Consider the following 17550-nt stretch of genomic DNA (forward strand, 5'->3'; position numbering starts at 1 on the left):
GGTGTAAATCAGGGGCCTGAATTAAGTTTGGCAGTGAGTGGCAATGTAGGATGGAGAAAAGCACCAGGGTGGACAGCATCGGGAGGTCAGGAAACATGCAGTGGCAAATAGGATAGGTTTCTGAAAAACATCGCGGGGTGATGCGAATTTTAAGGGTTTCTAAAAGGCCATTCACTAATAGGAGTGAGAAAAACATCACGGGGTGGTGTGAATCAGAGGGCCTGAATCTGAATAGGCAGTGAGTGGCAATGTAGGATGGAGAAAATCACCAGGGGTGGTCGGCATGGGGAGGTTTGGAATCATGCATTGGCACTGTAGGATAGGTTTCTGAAAAACATCGCGGTGTGGTGCGCATTGTAAGGGTTTTTATCAGGCCACAGAATAGTAAGAGCTAGAAAAACATCACGGGGTGGTGTGAATCGGAGGGCTTGAATCAGGATAGGCATTGAGTGGCAATGTAAGGTGGAGAAGAGCACCACGGGGTGGTCAGCATGGGGATGTCAGGAAACATGCAGTGGCAATGTAGGATAAGTTTCTGAAACACATCGGGTGGCGGTGCGCTTTGTAAGGGTTTCTAACAGGCCATTCTCTAGTAGGAGTGTTAAAAACATCATGGCGTGGTGTAAATCGGGGGCCTGAATTAAGATAGGCAGTGAGTGGCAGTGTAGGATGGATAAAATCACCACAGGGTGGTCAGCATGGGAGGTCAGGAATCATGCAATGGCACTGTAGGATAGGTTTCTGAAAAACATCGCGGGGTGGTGTGCATTGTAAGCGTTTCTAACAGGCCACTGAATAGTAACTGTGAAAAAAACATCACAGGATGTTGTGAATCAGAGGGCTTGAATAAGGATAGGCATTGAATGGCAATGTAAGGTGGAGAAAAGCACCATGGGTGGTCAGCTTGGGGAGGTCAGGAAACATGCAGTTGCAATGTAGGATAGGTTTCTGAAAAACATCGCGGGGTCGTGCGAAATGTAAGGGTTTCTAACAGGCCATTCACTAGTAGGAGTGAGAAAATCTTCACGGTGTGGTGTGAATCGGAGAGCCTGAATCAGTATTGGTAGTGAGTGGCAATGTAGGGTGGAGAAAAGATCCCGGGGTGGTCAGCATGAGGTGGTCAGGAAACATGCAGTGGCAAATAGGATAGGTTTCTGAAAAACATTGCGGGGTGATGCGCATTGTAATGGTTTCTAAAGGGCCATTCACTAGTAGGAGTCAGAAAAACATCAAGGGGTGGTGTGAATCAGAGGGCCTGAATTAGGATAGACAGTGAGAGGCAATGTAGGATGGAGAAAAGCACCACGGGTTGGTCAGCCTGCTGAGGTCATGAAACATGCATTGGCAATGTAGGATAGGTTTCTGAAAAACATCGCGGGGTGGTGCGCATTGTAAGGATTTCTAAGAGGACATTGACCAGGAGGAGCGAAAAAAACATCACAGTGTGGTGTGAATCAGAGGGGCTGAATCAGGATAGGCAGTTAGTGGCAATGTAGCGAGGAAAATAACACCACGGTTTGGTCAGCATGGGGAGGTCAGGAAACGTGCAGTGGCAATGTAGGATAGGTTTATGTAAAACATCGTGGGGTGGTGAGAGTTGTAAGAGTTTCTAACAGGCCATTGACTAGTAGGAGCGAGAACAACATCACGGTGTGGTGTGAATCGGAGGGGATGAATCAGGATAGGCAGTAAGTGGCAATGTAGGATGGAGAAAAGCACCAGGGATGGTCAGCATGGGGATTGCAGGAAACATCCAGTGGCAATGTAGGATAGGTTTCTGAAAAATGTCGTGGGTTGGTGCGCATTGTAAGGGTTTCTTAAAGGTCCTTCACTATTACGAGTGAGAAAAACATCAGGGGGAGTGCGAATCGGAGGGCCTGAATTAGTATAGGCAGTGAGTGACAATGTAGGATGGAGAAAAGCACCACGGGGTGGTCAGCATGGGGAGATCAGGAAACATGCAGTGTCAATGTAGGATAGGTTTCTGAAAAACATCGCAGGGTAGTGCGCATTGTAAGTGTTTCTAACAGGCCATTCACTACTAGGAGTGAAAAATACATCACGGAGTGGTGTGAATCGTAGGGCAATGAATTAAGATAGGCAGTGAGTGGCAATGTAGGATGGAGAAAAGCACCACAGGTTGGTCAGCATGGGGAGGTCAGGAAACATGCAGTGGCAATGTAGGATAGGTTTCTGAAAAACATTGCGGGGTGGTGCGCATTGTAAGGTTTCTAAGAGGCCATTCACTAGTAGGGGTATGAAAAACATCACGGGGTGGTGTGAATCGAAGGGCCTGAATTAGGATAGGCAGTGAGTGGCAATGTAAGTCAGAGAAAAGCACCAGGGGTGGTCAGCATGGGGACGTCAGGAAACTTGCAGTGGAAATATAGGTTAGGTTTCTGAAAAACATCCTGGGGTGGTGCGCATTGTATGGGTTTCTAAGAGGCCATTCTCTAGTCGGAGTGTGAAAAACATCACGGGGTGGTGTCAATAGGGGGCCTGAATTACGATAGGCAGTGAGTGGCAATATATGATGTAGTAAAGCACCACGGGTTGGTCAGCATGGAGAGGTCAGGAAACATGCAGTGGCAATGTAGGATAGTTTTCTGAAAAACAACGCGTGGTGGTGCGCTTTGTAAGGGTTTCTAACAGGCCATTCTCCAGTAGGAGTGTGAAAAACATCATGGGGTGGTGTGAATCGTGGTGCCTGAATTAGAATAGACAGTGTGTGGCAATGTAGGATGGAGTAAAGCACCATATGCTGTCAGCATTGGGACGTCAGGAAACATGCAGTGGCAAAGTAGGAAAGCTTTCTGAAAAACATGGTGGTAGGTGCGCATTGTAAGGGTTTCTAAAAGGCCACTGACTAGTAAGTGTGAGAAAAACATCATGGGGTGTTGTGAATCAGAGGGCTTGAATCAGGATAGGCATTGAGTGGCAATGTAAGGTGGAGAAAAGCACCACGGGGTGGTCAGGATGTGTTGGGAGCCACAGCACCACTAGGTCACCCTGAGTGACGGACGTGAGGCCTGTAGGAAAGAGCAAAGCCTGAGCTAGATTACCCCTACCATCGAGTGTGCTAAGATGGCGCTTATCTCCTGCTTGGTAAACAACCCGCCCTGTAAGATCTCCTGCTTCCTGCTTGGTAAACAACCCGCCCTGTAAGATCTCCTGCTTCACAACCCGCCCTGTAAGATAGTCTGCCTAGCAACAACTGAACCCTATAAAAGTGAGTGCCTCTCCCGCCAAGAAAAGAAGAAGAAGCAAAAGAAGCAGAAGAAGCACGCAAGGAGCCGCGGAGAGCGGACCGGTAGAGGCTTCGGGACAGACTGTAGGGAGAAGCACGCAAGGAGCCGCGGAGAGCGGACCGGTAGAGGCTTCGGGACAGACTGTAGGGAGAAGCACGCAAGGAGCCGCGGGGAGCGGACCAACAGAGGCTTCGGCCGGGAGGATTCCCGGGGCAGGCTGTACGGAGAAGGAAAATAAAAGAAAAGGTTGTGCACTGCCAGACTTTTTTGTGTGTCCTTCCTGCCGGCCGGGAGTGACACCGACATCTGGTGGCCCTTACGGGGAGCTGATCACCCCCGAGATGTGGCAGTGGACAACGCTCCAACGCAGAGCTGCAAGACAGGTGAGTAGAGGATAAACCTGGGCCCTGGGTGGCGCGCACCTACAGGGTTTGTAGACTCCTCTCCGGCTCACGCGTAAGTGGCGGATTCCTTGGGCCTCACGCGGTGAGTAACATATTAAAAAATGGGAAACATGCTAGGTAGCGGCACTAAGAGTGAGGGTGGTTGTGGGGAAAGCTCTCAAGAGCTTACAAAAGTACGCAGGGTATTTGAGCAGGCCCAGTCAGGGAGCTCCCGAGAGGGGTCCGTCAAGGGGAACAAAGATGCTAAGGAGGAGGATGGGGCTCAAGCCTCGGAGTCGTCTGACTCCGAGGACGAGGGAAGGTTAAATGGTGAGGAGGCCAAAGAGACCAGCTGTCAGGGGCCTAAGTCGCTTGATGGGGAGACGCAAGGCTCTTTCGCTGCGTTGCGCCGCGAATTGCGCTCCGCTCAGCTAGGCTTACGAAAAAGCAGAGAGCTTCTGAGCGCCCCCTGGCAGGGGAGGGAGACAGAACCTTCTGCTCCGCCCTGGAACTCGTTCCCGGAAGCGGTCCCTCACCGGGAGACCCCCGCATGGGAACTCCCCCCTCTTCCGTCAGTACAGGAAATAACGCACAGGCCGCCATTTTCTACCCAACCGCGGCCGCCATCTTATAATGCTCCGCTGCCGGCGGGACGTTATTTCCACAGACAGCTGTGGCATGGGGGTCGTGTGTCTAATGAAGACCACCCGTTCCCAGGGATAGATACCGGCCCCTATGGGATATATCCTGTACAGATGGCCATGGGTCAGGGACGTAATGTGTGGGAACCCTTTGAAATAAAGCAGATTAGAGAACTTAAAAATGCAGTTACAACCTTTGGGCCGACTGCGCCTTACACCATTGCCATGCTGGAGAACCTGTCTTCTGGGCCCCTCACCCCCGCGGACTGGACTCAGCTGGCAAAGGCGTGTCTGCCCTCGGGTAGTTACCTGGATTGGCGAGCCTGGTACGCCAAGTTCGCTGCCAAACAAGCGGAAAGAAACGCTAACCGAGGGAACCGGGGGTGGAATAGAGACATGCTTATGGGGGAAGGCCAACACGCTGATAATCAGACTCAGTTCCCTGGTGCAGTTTATGAGCAGATCAATACCATTGGGCTTCGCGCCTGGAAGCAGGTGAGTGGTGCCGGAACGGCATCCTTGTGCCTTTCTAAAATAGTCCAGGGCACAACAGAGCCATTCGTTGGTTTTGTGGCTCGGATGCAAGATGCCGCCGATAAGATCTTTTCCGATAGGGAAGTGGCTCAACCGCTGGTTAGGCAGTTGATTTTCGAACAATGCACAAAGGAATGTAAGGCAGCAATAGCCCCACATAAGAATAAGGATCTTAACGCCTGGATCAGAATATGCAGAGAAATAGGGGGGCCGCTTTCTAATTCGGGAGTTGCAGCTCTTCTGGCTGCGGCAGTGCAACAAAGGGGACCTCGCGGGCCTAGAGAGGAACATAAAGCCAAGGGGTGCTTAAGCTGCGGGGACCCAGGACACATTAAACGCAACTGCCCAGATAGTACAGACGCCAAGCCTCGCCTTAAAAATGAAGGATCGTATAACGTCTGTGGGCGATGCAGAAAGGGTCCACATAAGGCAGAGGATTACAGGTCAGTTTATGACTCATATTGACGCCCGATATGGGTGTTCAGGTGGTTGAGACCACCTTTAAGGGGCCGCTGCCTAAAGACACGGTTGGCTTGGTAATTGGAAGGTCCTCTACAGCCCTCCGGGGTCTTACGGTGATCCCTGGGGTCATAGACTCAGATTATACAGGCAATGTTAAAATTATGGTCCAAACTCTTGTAGGTACTATGGTAATCAGTGAAGGGGACAGGATGGCGCAGCTCCTGCTGCTCCCCAGCCTCCATAAGAGGTTCCAGTCTAAGCAAAAGACCAGAGGAGATCAAGGCTTTGGCTCCTCCGGGGAGATTTTTGAGGGACTCCATATGACTCTTGATAAGAGGCCCATGCTTTCGCTTAAGATCAATGGCAGACAATTAAAACATGGTATCCCATACAATCCCCAAGGTCAAGGAATCATTGAGAGGGCTCATAGAAGCCTCAAAGAAATTTTACAAAAACAAAAAGGGGGAGTAGGCCAAGGCCTGGCCCCAAAGGCATGATTATCTATGGCACTGTTCACATACAATTTTTTAAATTTAAACAATAATAGCCGCTCACCAGCTATGGAGCATTCTAGTCCATCTCCTAGCAATAAGGGATGGGTGAAATGGAAAGATGTCCTAACAGGACAATGGATGGGCCCGGATCCGGTAATCAGCTGGAACCGAGGCGCGGTTTGTGTTTTCCCACAGGAACCGGGACGAGAACCACTGTGGGTACCGGAGAGACTGACACGGGCAACAAAGCCCTCGACTGAAGATCAGACTGCCCTACTGGAGATCCATCACAGACCAACCAACAAGATGAATAGAAATAGCGGTAGCCCAAAATGGACAAAAAGATCCTCAGGCATATGCATGGCTCGCTCGCCTAGCCTACGACCGAGTCTAGGGGCGGTGAGCTTCCCACACTCCTCCTCTAAAAAATTATGACATAGCTGGGTAGGAGAGTCAATGACGGGTAAGAGCGTTCTCCCCCGGTGCGACTCAACCTAAGCCAGGCCCCCGCTGGACTGTTAGATGCTGCCCAGGTCTAAATTTCTCTCCGAGGGGATTTCTTTACGGAGAGGAAATGAGTGCAAGCTTGTGTGCATCCAGGTTCCGTCCAGTTTGTGCCTGGCCCTAGAAAAAGGACGAGGGCCTCAGGGCCTTGGCAGACCATGGGACGGCCGACCAGGGTCTAAGCCAAGGACCTACGGTGGGCCTACGCATAGGGCATAAGCCTCTGCACCCAGTCCAGGAAGGGCTACGATGCGCACATTCATAAAAAATAAAAAAGGGGGAGATGTTGGGAGCCACAGCACCACTAGGTCACCCTGAGTGACGGACGTGAGGCCTGTAGGAAAGAGCAAAGCCTGAGCTAGATTACCCCTACCATCGAGTGTGCTAAGATGGCGCTTATCTCCTGCTTGGTAAACAACCCGCCCTGTAAGATCTCCTGCTTCCTGCTTGGTAAACAACCCGCCCTGTAAGATCTCCTGCTTCACAACCCGCCCTGTAAGATAGTCTGCCTAGCAACAACTGAACCCTATAAAAGTGAGTGCCTCTCCCGCCAAGAAAAGAAGAAGAAGCAAAAGAAGCAGAAGAAGCACGCAAGGAGCCACGGAGAGCGGACCGGTAGAGGCTTCGGGACAGACTGTAGGGAGAAGCACGCAAGGAGCCGCGGAGAGCGGACCGGTAGAGGCTTCGGGACAGACTGTAGGGAGAAGAACGCAAGGAGCCGCGGAGAGCGGACCGGTAGAGGCTTCGGGACAGACTGTAGGGAGAAGCACGCAAGGAGCCGCGGAGAGCGGACCGGTAGAGGCTTCGGGACAGACTGTAGGGAGAAGCACGCAAGGAGCCGCGGGGAGCGGACCAACAGAGGCTTCGGCCGGGAGGATTCCCGGGGCAGGCTGTACGGAGAAGGAAAATAAAAGAAAAGGTTGTCCACTGCCAGACTTTGTTGTGTGTCCTTCCTGCCGGCCGGGAGTGACACCGACAAGGATGGGGAGGTCAGGAATTATGCATTGGCAATGTAGGATAGGTTTCTGAAAAATATTGCGGGGTGGCGCGCATTGTAAGGGTTTCTAAAAGGCCATTCACTAGTAGGAGTGAGAAAAACATCACGGTGTTTTGTGAATCGGAGGGCCTGAAGAAGTATAGGCAGTGAGTGGCAATGTAGGATGGAGAAAAGCACCAGGGGTGGTCAGCTTGGGGAGGTGATGAAACATGTAGTGGCAATGTAGTATAGGTTTCTGAAAATCATAGCGTGTTGGTGCGCATTGTAAGGGTTTCTAAGAGGCCCTTCACTAGTAGGATATGAAAAACATCACGGGGTGGTGTGAATTGGAGGGCCTGAGTTAGGATAGACAGTGAGTGGCAATGTAGGTTGCAGAAAAGCACCACAGGGTTGTCAGCATCTAGAGCTCAGGAAAATTGCAGTGGCAATGTAGGATAGGTTTCTGAAAAACATCGCGGGGTGGTGCGCATTGTAAGGATTTCTAACAGGCCATTCACTAGTAGAAGTGAGAAAAACATCACGGGGATGTGTGAACCACAGGGCCTGAATCATGATAGGCAATGAGTGGCAATGTAAGGAGGAAAATAGCACCAAGGTTTGGTCAGCATGGGGAGGTCAGGAAACGTGCAGTGGCAAAGTAGGATAGGTTTCTGAAAAACATCGTGGGGTCGTGAGAATTGAAAGGGTTTCTAAAAGGCCATTCACTAGTAGGAGTGAGAAAAACATCACGGGGTGGTGTGAATCGGAGGGGATGAATCAGGATAGGCAGTAAGTGGAAATGTAGGATGGAGAAAAGCACCAGGGGTGGTCATTATGGGGAGGGCAGGAAACATGCACTGGCAATGTAGGATAGGTTTCTAAAAAACATCGTGGGGTGGTGCACATTGTAAGGGTTTCTTAAATGCACTTCACTAGTAGGAGTGAGAAAATCATGAGGCGTGGTGCGAATCGGAGGGCCTGAATTAGGATACGCAGTTAGTGACAATGTAGGATGGAGAAAAGCACCACTGGGTGGTCAACATGGGGACGTCAGGAAAAATGCAGTGGCAATGTAGGATAGGTTTCTGAAATACATAGCGTGGTGGTGCACTTTGTAAGGGTTTCTAATAGGCCATTCTCTAGTAGGAATGTTAAAAACATCACGGAGTGTTGTGAATCGGGGGGCTGAATTAAGATAGGCAGTGAGTGGCAATGAAGGATGGAGTAAGCACCACCGGGTGGTCAACGTGGGGACGCCAGGAAACATGCAGTGGCAATGTAAGTTATATTTCTGAAAAACATCGCCGGGTGGTGCGCATTGCATGGGTTTCTAAGAGGCCATTCACTAGTAGAAGTGAGAAAAACATCACGGGGTTTTGTGAATCACAGGGCCTGAATCAGGATAGGCAGTGAGTCGCAATGTAAGGAGGAAAATAGCACCACGGTTTGGTCAGCATGGGGAGGTCAGGAAACGTGCAGTGGCAAAGTAGGATAGGTTTCTGAAAAACATCGTGGGGTCGTGAGAATTGTAAGGATTTCTAACAGGCCATTCACTAGTAGGAGTGAGAAAATCATCACGGGGTGGTGTGAATCGGAGGGGATGAATCAGGATAGGCAGTAAGTGGCAATGTAGGATGGAGAAAAGCACCAGGGGTGGTCAGCATGGGGAGTGCAGGAAACATGCACTGGCAATGTAGGATAGGTTTCTAAAAAACATCGTGGGGTGGTGCGGATTGTAAGGGTTTCTTAAATGCACTTCACTAGTAGGAGTGAGAAAAACATGAGGGGTGGTGCGAATCAGAGGGCCTGAATTAGGATACGCAGTGAGTGACAATGTAGGATGGAGAAAAGCACCAGGGGTGGTCAGCATGGGGAGGGCAAGAAACATGCAGTGGCAATGTAGGATAGGTTTCTGAAAAACATTACGGGGTGGTGCGCATTGTAAGTGTTTCTAACAGTCCATTCACCAGTACGGGTGTGAAAAACATCACGGGGTGGTGTGAATCGAAGTGGCTAAATTAGGATAGGCAGTGAGTGGCAATGTAGGGTGGAGAAAACACCAGGGGTGGTCATCATGGGGAGGTCAGGAAACATGCAGTGTCAAATAGGATAGGTTTCTGAAAATCATCACGGGGTGCTGTGCATTGTATGGGTTTCTAAGAGGCCATTCTTTAGTAGGAGTGTGAAAAACATCACGGGGTGGTGTGAATAGGGTGCCTGAATTAAGATAGGCAGTGAGTGGCAATATATGATGTAGTAAAGCACCACGGGTTGGTCAGCTTGGAGAGGTCAGGAAACATGCAGTGGCAATGTAGGATAGGTTTCTGAAAAACATCGCGTGGTGGTGCGCTTTGTATGGGTTACTAACAGGCCATTCTCTAGTAGGAGTGTGAAAAACATCACGGGGTGGTTTGAATCGGGGGCCTGAATTAGGATAGGCAATGAGTGGCAATGTAGAATGGAGAAAAGCACCATAGGCTCTCAGCATGGGTCGTCAGGAAACATGCAGTGGCAATGTAGGATAGCTTTCTGAAAAACATCGCGGAGTGGAGCGCATTGAAAGGGTTTCTAACACGCCATTAACTAGGAGGAGTGAGAAAAACATCAGGTGTGGTGTGAATCGGAGGGCTTGAATCAGGATAGACATTGAGTGGCAATGTAAGGTGGAGAAAATCACCACGGGATGGTCAACATGGAGAGCTCAGGAAACATGCAGTGGCAATGTAGGATAGGTTTCTGAAAAACATCACGGGGTGATGCAAAATGTAAGGGTTTCCAACAAGCCATTCACTAGTAGGAGTGAGAAAAACTTCAAGGTGTGGTGTGAATCGGAGGGCCTGAATCAGGATAGGCAGTGAGTGGCAATGTAGGATGAAGAAAAGCTCCAGGGGTGGTCAGCACGGGGAGGTCAGGAAACATGCAGTGGCAAATAGGATAGGTTTCTGAAAAACATCGCAGGGTGATGCGCATTGTAAGGGTTTCTAAAAGGCCATTCTCTAGTAGGAGTCAGAAAAACATCAAGGGGTGGTGAGAATCGGAGGGCCTGAATCAGGATAGGCAGTGAGTGGCAATGTAGGATGGAGAAAAGAACGACGGGGTGGTCATCATTTGAAGTCAGGAAACATGCAGTGGCAATGTAGGATAGGTTTCTGAAAAACATGGTTGGGTGGTGCTCATTGTAAGGGTTTCTAACAGGCCATTCACTAGTAGGAATGAGAAATAATCCTGGGGTGGTCGGAATCGGAGGGCCTGAATTAGGATAGCCAGTGAGTGGCAATGTAGGATGGAACAAAGCACCACGGGGTGGTCAGCAACGGGAGGTTAGGAAACATGCAGTGGCAATGTAGGACAGGTTTCTGAAAAACATCGCAGCGTGGTCTGCATTGTAAGGCTTTCTAACAGGCCATTCACTAGTAAGATAAGAGAAACATCACGGGGTGGAGCGCATTTTAAGGTTTTCTAACAGGCCATTCAGGGATAGGAGTGAGAAAAACATCAGGGGTGCTGTGAATCGGAGGGCCTGAATTAGGATTGGCAGTGAGGGGCAATTTAGGATGTAAAAAAGCACCACGGGTTGTTCAGCATGGGGAGGTCAGGAAAAATGGTGTGGCAATGTAGGATAGGTTTCTGAAAAACATCGGGGGATGGTGTGCATTTAAGGGTTTCTAACAGGCCATTCACTAGTAGGGGTGAGAAAAACATCACGGGGTGGTGTAAATCGGATGGCCTGAATTAGGATAGGCAGTGATTTGCAATGTAGGATGGAAAAAAGCACCATGGGTTGGTCAGCATGGGGAGGTCAAGAAACATGCAGTGGCAATGTAGGACAGGTTTCTGAAAAACATCGGGCGATGGTGTGCATTGTTAGGGTTTCTATCAGGCCATTCACTAGTAGGAGCGAGAAAAACATGAGGGGTTGTGTGAATCGGAGGGCCTGAATTAGGATAGACAGTGAGTGGCAATGTAGGATGGAGAAAAGCACCACTGGGTGGTCAGCATGGGGAGGTCAGGAAACATGCAGTGGCAATTTAGGATAGTTTTTTCAGAAACATCATGGGGTGGTGCAAATTTTAAGGGTTTCTAAAAGGCCATTCCCTAGTAGGGGCGAGAAAAACATCACGGTGTGGTGTGAATCAGAGGGGCGAAATCAGGATAGAGAGTAAGTGGCAATGAAGGATTGAGAAAAACACCAGGGGTGGTCAGCATGGGGAGGGCAGGAAACATGCAGTGGCAATGTAGGATAGGTTTCTGAAAAACATCACAGGGTGGTGCACATTTTAAGGTTTTCTAACAGGCCATTCAGTGATAGGAGTGAGAAAAACATCAGGGGTGCTGTGAATCGGAGGGCCTGAATTAGGATAGGCAGTGAGGGGCAATTTAGGATGTAGAAAAGCACCACGGGTTGGTCAGCATGGGGAGGTCAGGAAACATACAGTGGCAATGTAGATAGGTTTCTGAAAAACATCGGGAGATGGTGTGCATTTAAAGGGTTTCTAACAGGCCATTCACTAGTAAGGGTGAGAATAACATCACGGGGTGGTGTGAATTGGAGGGCCTGAATTAGGATAGGCAGTGATTTGCAATGTAGGATGGAAAAAAGCACCACGGGTTGGTCAGCATGGGGAGTTCAGGAAAGATGCATTGGCAATGTAGGATATGTTTCTGAAAAACATCGCGGGGAGGTGCGAATTGTAAGGGTTTCTAACAGGCTATTCACTAGTAGGAGCGAGAAAAACATCACGGTGTGGTGTGAATCGCAGGGGCTGAATCAGGATAGGCAGTGAGTGGCAATGTAGGATGGAGAAAAGCGCCACATGTAGGTCAGCATGGGGAAGTCCGGAAACATGCAATGGCAATATAGGATAGGTTTCTGAAAAACATCGCGGGGTGGTGCGCATTGTAAGGGTTTCTAACAGGCCATTCACTAGTAGGAGTGTGAAAAACATGACGGGGTGGTGTGAATCGGATGGCCTGAATCAGGATAGGTAGTGAGTGGCAATGTAGGATTGAGAAAAGCACCACGGGGTTGTCAGCATGTGGTCAGGTATGATGCAATGGCAATGTAGGATAGGTTTCTCAAAAACATTGCGGTGTGGTGCGCATTGTAAGTGTTTTTAACAGGCAATTCACTAGTAGGAGTGAGAAAAACATCACGGTGTGGTGTGAATTGTAGGGCCTGAATCAGTATAGGCAGTGAGTGGCAATGGAGGATGGAGAAAAGCACCAGGGGTGGTGAGCATGGGGAGGTCATGAAACATGCAGTGGCAATGTAGGATAGGTTTCTATAAAACATCGCGGGGTGGTGAACATTGTAAGGGTTTCTAACAGGCCATTCACTAGTAGGAGCGAGAAAAACATGACGGTGTGGTGTGAATCGGAGGGGCTCAATCAGGATAGGCAGTAATTGGCAATGTAGGATGCAGCAAAGTACCAGGGGTGGTCAGCATGGGGAGGGCAGGAAAGATGCAGTGGCAATGTAGGATAGGTTTCTGAAAAACATCGCGGGGTGGTCCGCATTGTAAGGGATTCTAACAGGCCATTCACTAGCAGGAGTGAGAACAACATCACGGGGTGCTGTGAATCAGAGGGCCTGAATCAAAATAGGCCCTGCGTGTCAATGTAGGAAGGAGGAAAGCACAACAGGGTGGTCAGCATGGGGAAGTCAGGAAACATGCAGTGGCAATGTAGGATAGTTTTTTGAAAAACATCGCGGGGTGTTGCAAATTTTAAGGGTTTCTAACAGGCCATTCCCTAGTAGGGGAGAGAAAAACATCACGGTTTGGTGTGAATCGGAGGGGCAAAATCAGGATAGACAGTAAGTGGCAGTGTAGGATGGAGAAAAGCACCAGGGGTGGTCAGCATGGGGAGGGCAGGAAACATGCAGTGGCAATGTAGGATAGGTTTCTGAAAAGCATCACGGGGTGGTGCGCATTGTAAGTGTTTCTAACAGGCCATTCAGTGATAGGAGTGAGAAAAACATCAGGGGTGTTGTGAATCGGAGGGCCTGAATTAGGATAGGCATTGAATGACAATGTAGGAATGAGAAAAGCCCCACGGGTAGGTCAGCATGGGGAAGTCAGGACACATGCAGTGGCAATGTAGGATAGGTTTTTGAAAAACATAGCGGGGTGGTCCAAATTGTATGGGTTTCTAACAGGCCATTCACTAGAAGGAGTGAGAACAACATCACGGGGTGCTGTGAATCAGAGGGCCTGAATCAAAATGGGCCCTGAGTGTCAATGTAGGAAGGAGAATATCACCATAGGGTGGTCGGCATGGGGAGGTCAGGAAACATGCAGTGGCAATGTAGGATAGGTTTTGAAAAAAATAGCGGGTTGGTGCGAATTTTAAGCGTTTCTTACAGGCCATTCACTAGTAGGAGTGAGAAAAACATCACGGGGTGGTGTTAATTTGAAGGCCTGAATAAGGATAGGCAGTGAGTGGCAATGTAGAATGGAGAAAAGCACCACGGGGTGGTCAGCATGTGGAGGTCAGGAATCAGGCAGTGGCAATGTAGGATAGGTTTCCGAAAAACATTGCGGGGTTGTGCGCATTGTAAGGGTTTCTAACAGGCAATTCACTAGTAGGAGTGAGAACAACATCACGGCGTGCTGTGAATCAGAGGGCCTGAATCAAAATAAGCCATGAGTGTCAATGTAGGAAGGAGAATAGCACCACAGGGTGGTCAGCATGGCGAGGTCAGGATACATGCAGTGGCAATGTAGGATAGGTTTCTGAAAAAAATAGCTGGTTGGTGCGAATTTTAATGGTTTCATACAGGCCATTCACTAGTAGGAGTGAGAAAAACATCAGTTGCGGTGTGAATCGGACGGCCTGAATTAGGATAGGCAGGGAGTGGCAATGTAGGATGGAGAAAAGCACCACGGGGTGGTCAGCATGGGGAGGTCAGGAAACATGCAGTGGCAATGTAGGATAGTTTTTTGAAAAACATAGCGGGGTGGTCCAAATTGTATGGGTTTCTAACAGGCCATTCCCTAGAAGGGGCGAGAAATCATCAGGGTGTGGTGTGCATCGGAGGGGCGAAATCAGGATAGGCAGTAAGTGGCAATGTAGGATGGAGAAAAGCACCAGGGGTTGTCAGCATGGGGAGGGCAGGAAACATGCAGTGGCATTGTAGGATAGGTTTCTGAAAAACATCGCGGGGTGGTGCGCATTGTAAGGGTTTCTAACAGGCAATTCACTAGTAGGAGTGAGAAAACATCACGGTGTGGTGTGAATTGGAGGGCCTGAATCAGTATAGGCACTGAGTGGCAATGTAGGATGGAGAAAAGCACCAGGGGTGGTGAGCATGGGGAGGTCATGAAACATGCAGTGGCAATGTAGGATAGGTTTCTATAAAACATTGCGGGGTGGTGACCATTGTAAGGGTTTCTAACAGGCCATTCACTAGTAGGAGCGAGAAAAACATGACGGTGTGGTGTGAATCAGAGGGGCTCAATCAGGATAGGCAGTAATTGGCAATGTAGGATGCAGCAAAGCACCAGGGGTGGTCAGCATGGGGAGGGCAGGAAATATGAAGTGGCAATGTAGGATAGGTTTCTGAAAAACATCGCGGGGTGGTGCGCATTGTAAGGGTTTCTAACCGGCCATTCAATAGCAGGAGTGAGAACAACATCACGGGGTGCTGTGAATCAGAGGGCCTGAATAAAAATAGGCCCTGAGTGTCAATGTACGAAGGAGAAAAGCACCACGGGGTGGTCAGCATGGGGAAGTCAGGAAACATGCAGTGGCAATGTGGGATAGTTTTTTGAAAAACATCGCGCAGTGGTACAAATTGTAAGGGTTTCTAACAGGCCATTCCCTAGTAGGGGCGAGAAAAACATCACGGTGAGGTGTGAATCAGAAAGGGCGAAATTAGGATAGACAGTAAGTGGCAATGTAAGATGGAGAGAAGCACCAGGGGTGGTCAGCATGGGGAGGGCAGGAAACATGCAGTGGCAATGTAGTATAGTTTTTTCAAAAACATCGCGGGGTGGTGCAAATTGTAAGGTTTCTAACAGGCCTTTCCCTAGAAGGGGCGAGCAAGACATCACGGTATGGTGTGAATCAGAGGGGCAAAATCAGGATAGACAGTCAGTGGCAATGAAGGATGGAGAAAAACACCAGGGGTGGTCAGAATGGGGAGGGCAGGAAACATGCAGTTGCAACGTAGGATAGGTTTCTGAAAAACATCACCGGGCGGTGCGCATTTTAGGGTTTTCTAACAGGCCATTCAGTGATAGGAGTGAGAAAAACATCACGGTGTCGGGTGAATCGGAGGGCCTGAATTAGGATAGACAGTGAGTGGCAATATAGGATGGAGAAAAGCACCACGGGATGGTCAGCAAGTGGAGGTCAGGAAAGATGCATTGGCAATGTAGGATATGTTTCTGAAAAACATCGCGGGGTTGTGCGCATTGTAAGGGTTTCTAACAGGCCATTCACTAGTAGGAGTGAGAAAAACATCAGGGGTGTTGTGAATTGGAGGGCCTGAATTAGGATAGGCAGTGAATGACAATGTAGGATGGAGAAAAGCCCCACGTGTAGGTCAACATGGGGAAGTCCGGAAACATGCAGTGGCAATATTTGATAGGTTTCTGAAAAACATCGCGGGGTGGTGCGCATTGTAAGGGTTTCTAATGGTCCATTCACTAGTAGGATTGAGAAAAGCATCACAGGGTGGTGTGAATTGGAGGGCCTTAATTAGGATAGGCAGTGAGTGGCAATGTAGGATGGAGAACAGCACCACGGGTTGGTCAGCTTGGGGAGGTTAATAAAGATGCAGTGGCAAGGCAGGATAGTTTTCTGAAAAAGATCGTGGGGTGGTGCGCATTGTAAGGGTTTCTAACAAGCCATTCACTAATAGGGGCGAGAAAAACATCATGGTGTGGTGATTATCAGAGGGGCAGAATCAGGATAGGCAGTAAGTGGCAATGTAGGATGGAGAAAAGCACCAGTGGTGGTCAGCATGGGGAGGGCAGGAAACATGCAGTGGCAATGTAGGATAGGTTTATGAAAAAAATCGCGAGGTGGTGCGCATCGTAAGGGTTTCAAACAGGCCATTCACTAGTAGGAGTGAAAAAAATATTAGGGGTGGTGTTAATCGGAGGGCCTGAATTAGGAGAGGCAGTGAATGGCAATGAAGGATGGAGTAACACCACCGTGTGGTCAACATGGGGACGTAAGGAAACATGCAGTGGCAAAGTAGGTTAGTTTTCTGAAAAACATCGCGGGGTGGTGCGCATTGTATGGGATTCTAACAGGCCATTCTCTAGTAGGAGTGTGAAAAACATCACGGGGTGGTGTGATCAGGAGCCACAATTAAGATAGGCAGTGAGTGGCAACATATGATGTAGAAAAGTACCATGGGTTGGTCGGCTTGGGAAGGTTAGGAAACATGCAGTGGCAATGTAGGATAGGTTTCTGAAAAACATCGCAGTGTGGTGCGCGTTGTAAGGTTTTCTAACAAGCCATTCACTAGTAGGAGTGTTAAAAACATCACGGAGTGGTGTGATTCGGAGGTCCTGAATCAGTATAGGCAGTGAGCGGCAATCGAGGATGGAGAAAAGCTCCAGGGTTGGTCAGCATGTGGAAGTCAGCAAACATGCAGTGGCAATGTAAGATAGGTTTCTGAAAAACATCGTGGTGTGGTAGGGATTGTAAGGGTTTCTTAAAGGCCCTTCACTAGTAGGAGCGAGAAAAACATCAGCGGTGGTGTGAATCGGAAGGCCTGAATTAGGATAGGCAGTGAGTGGGAATGTAGGATGGAGAAAAGAACCATAGGCCGTCAGCATGGGGACATCAGGAAACATGCAGTGGCAATGTAGGATAGGTTTCTGAAAAACATCGCGGGGTGCTGTGCATTGTAAGGGTTTTTAATACGCCATTCACTAGGAGGAGTGAGAAAAACATCAGGGGTGGTGTGAATCCGAGGGCCTGAATTAGGATAGGTACTGATAGGCAATGAAGGATGGAGAAAAGCACCACCGGGTGGTCAACATGGGGATGTCAGGAAACATGCAGTGGCAATGTAGGATAGGTTTCTGAAAAACATCGTGTGGCGGTGCGCATTGTAAGGGTTTCTAACAGGCCATTCTCTAGTAGTAGTGTTAAAAACATAACGGAGTGGTGTGAATTGGGGGCCTGAATTAAGATAGGCAGTGAGTGGAAATGTAAGATGGAGAAAAGCTCCAGGGGTGGTCAGCATTGGGAGGTCAGGAAAAATGCAGTGGCAAATAGGATCAGTTTCTGAAAAACATCGCTGGGTGATGCGAATTTTAAGGGTTTCTAAAGGCCATTCACTAATAC

This window comes from Cavia porcellus, unplaced genomic scaffold (genome assembly GCF_034190915.1).
Source record: "Cavia porcellus strain 051 isolate PalLab524CR breed Dunkin Hartley unplaced genomic scaffold, mCavPor4.1 scaffold_34, whole genome shotgun sequence".
NCBI lineage: Eukaryota > Metazoa > Chordata > Mammalia > Rodentia > Caviidae > Cavia > Cavia porcellus.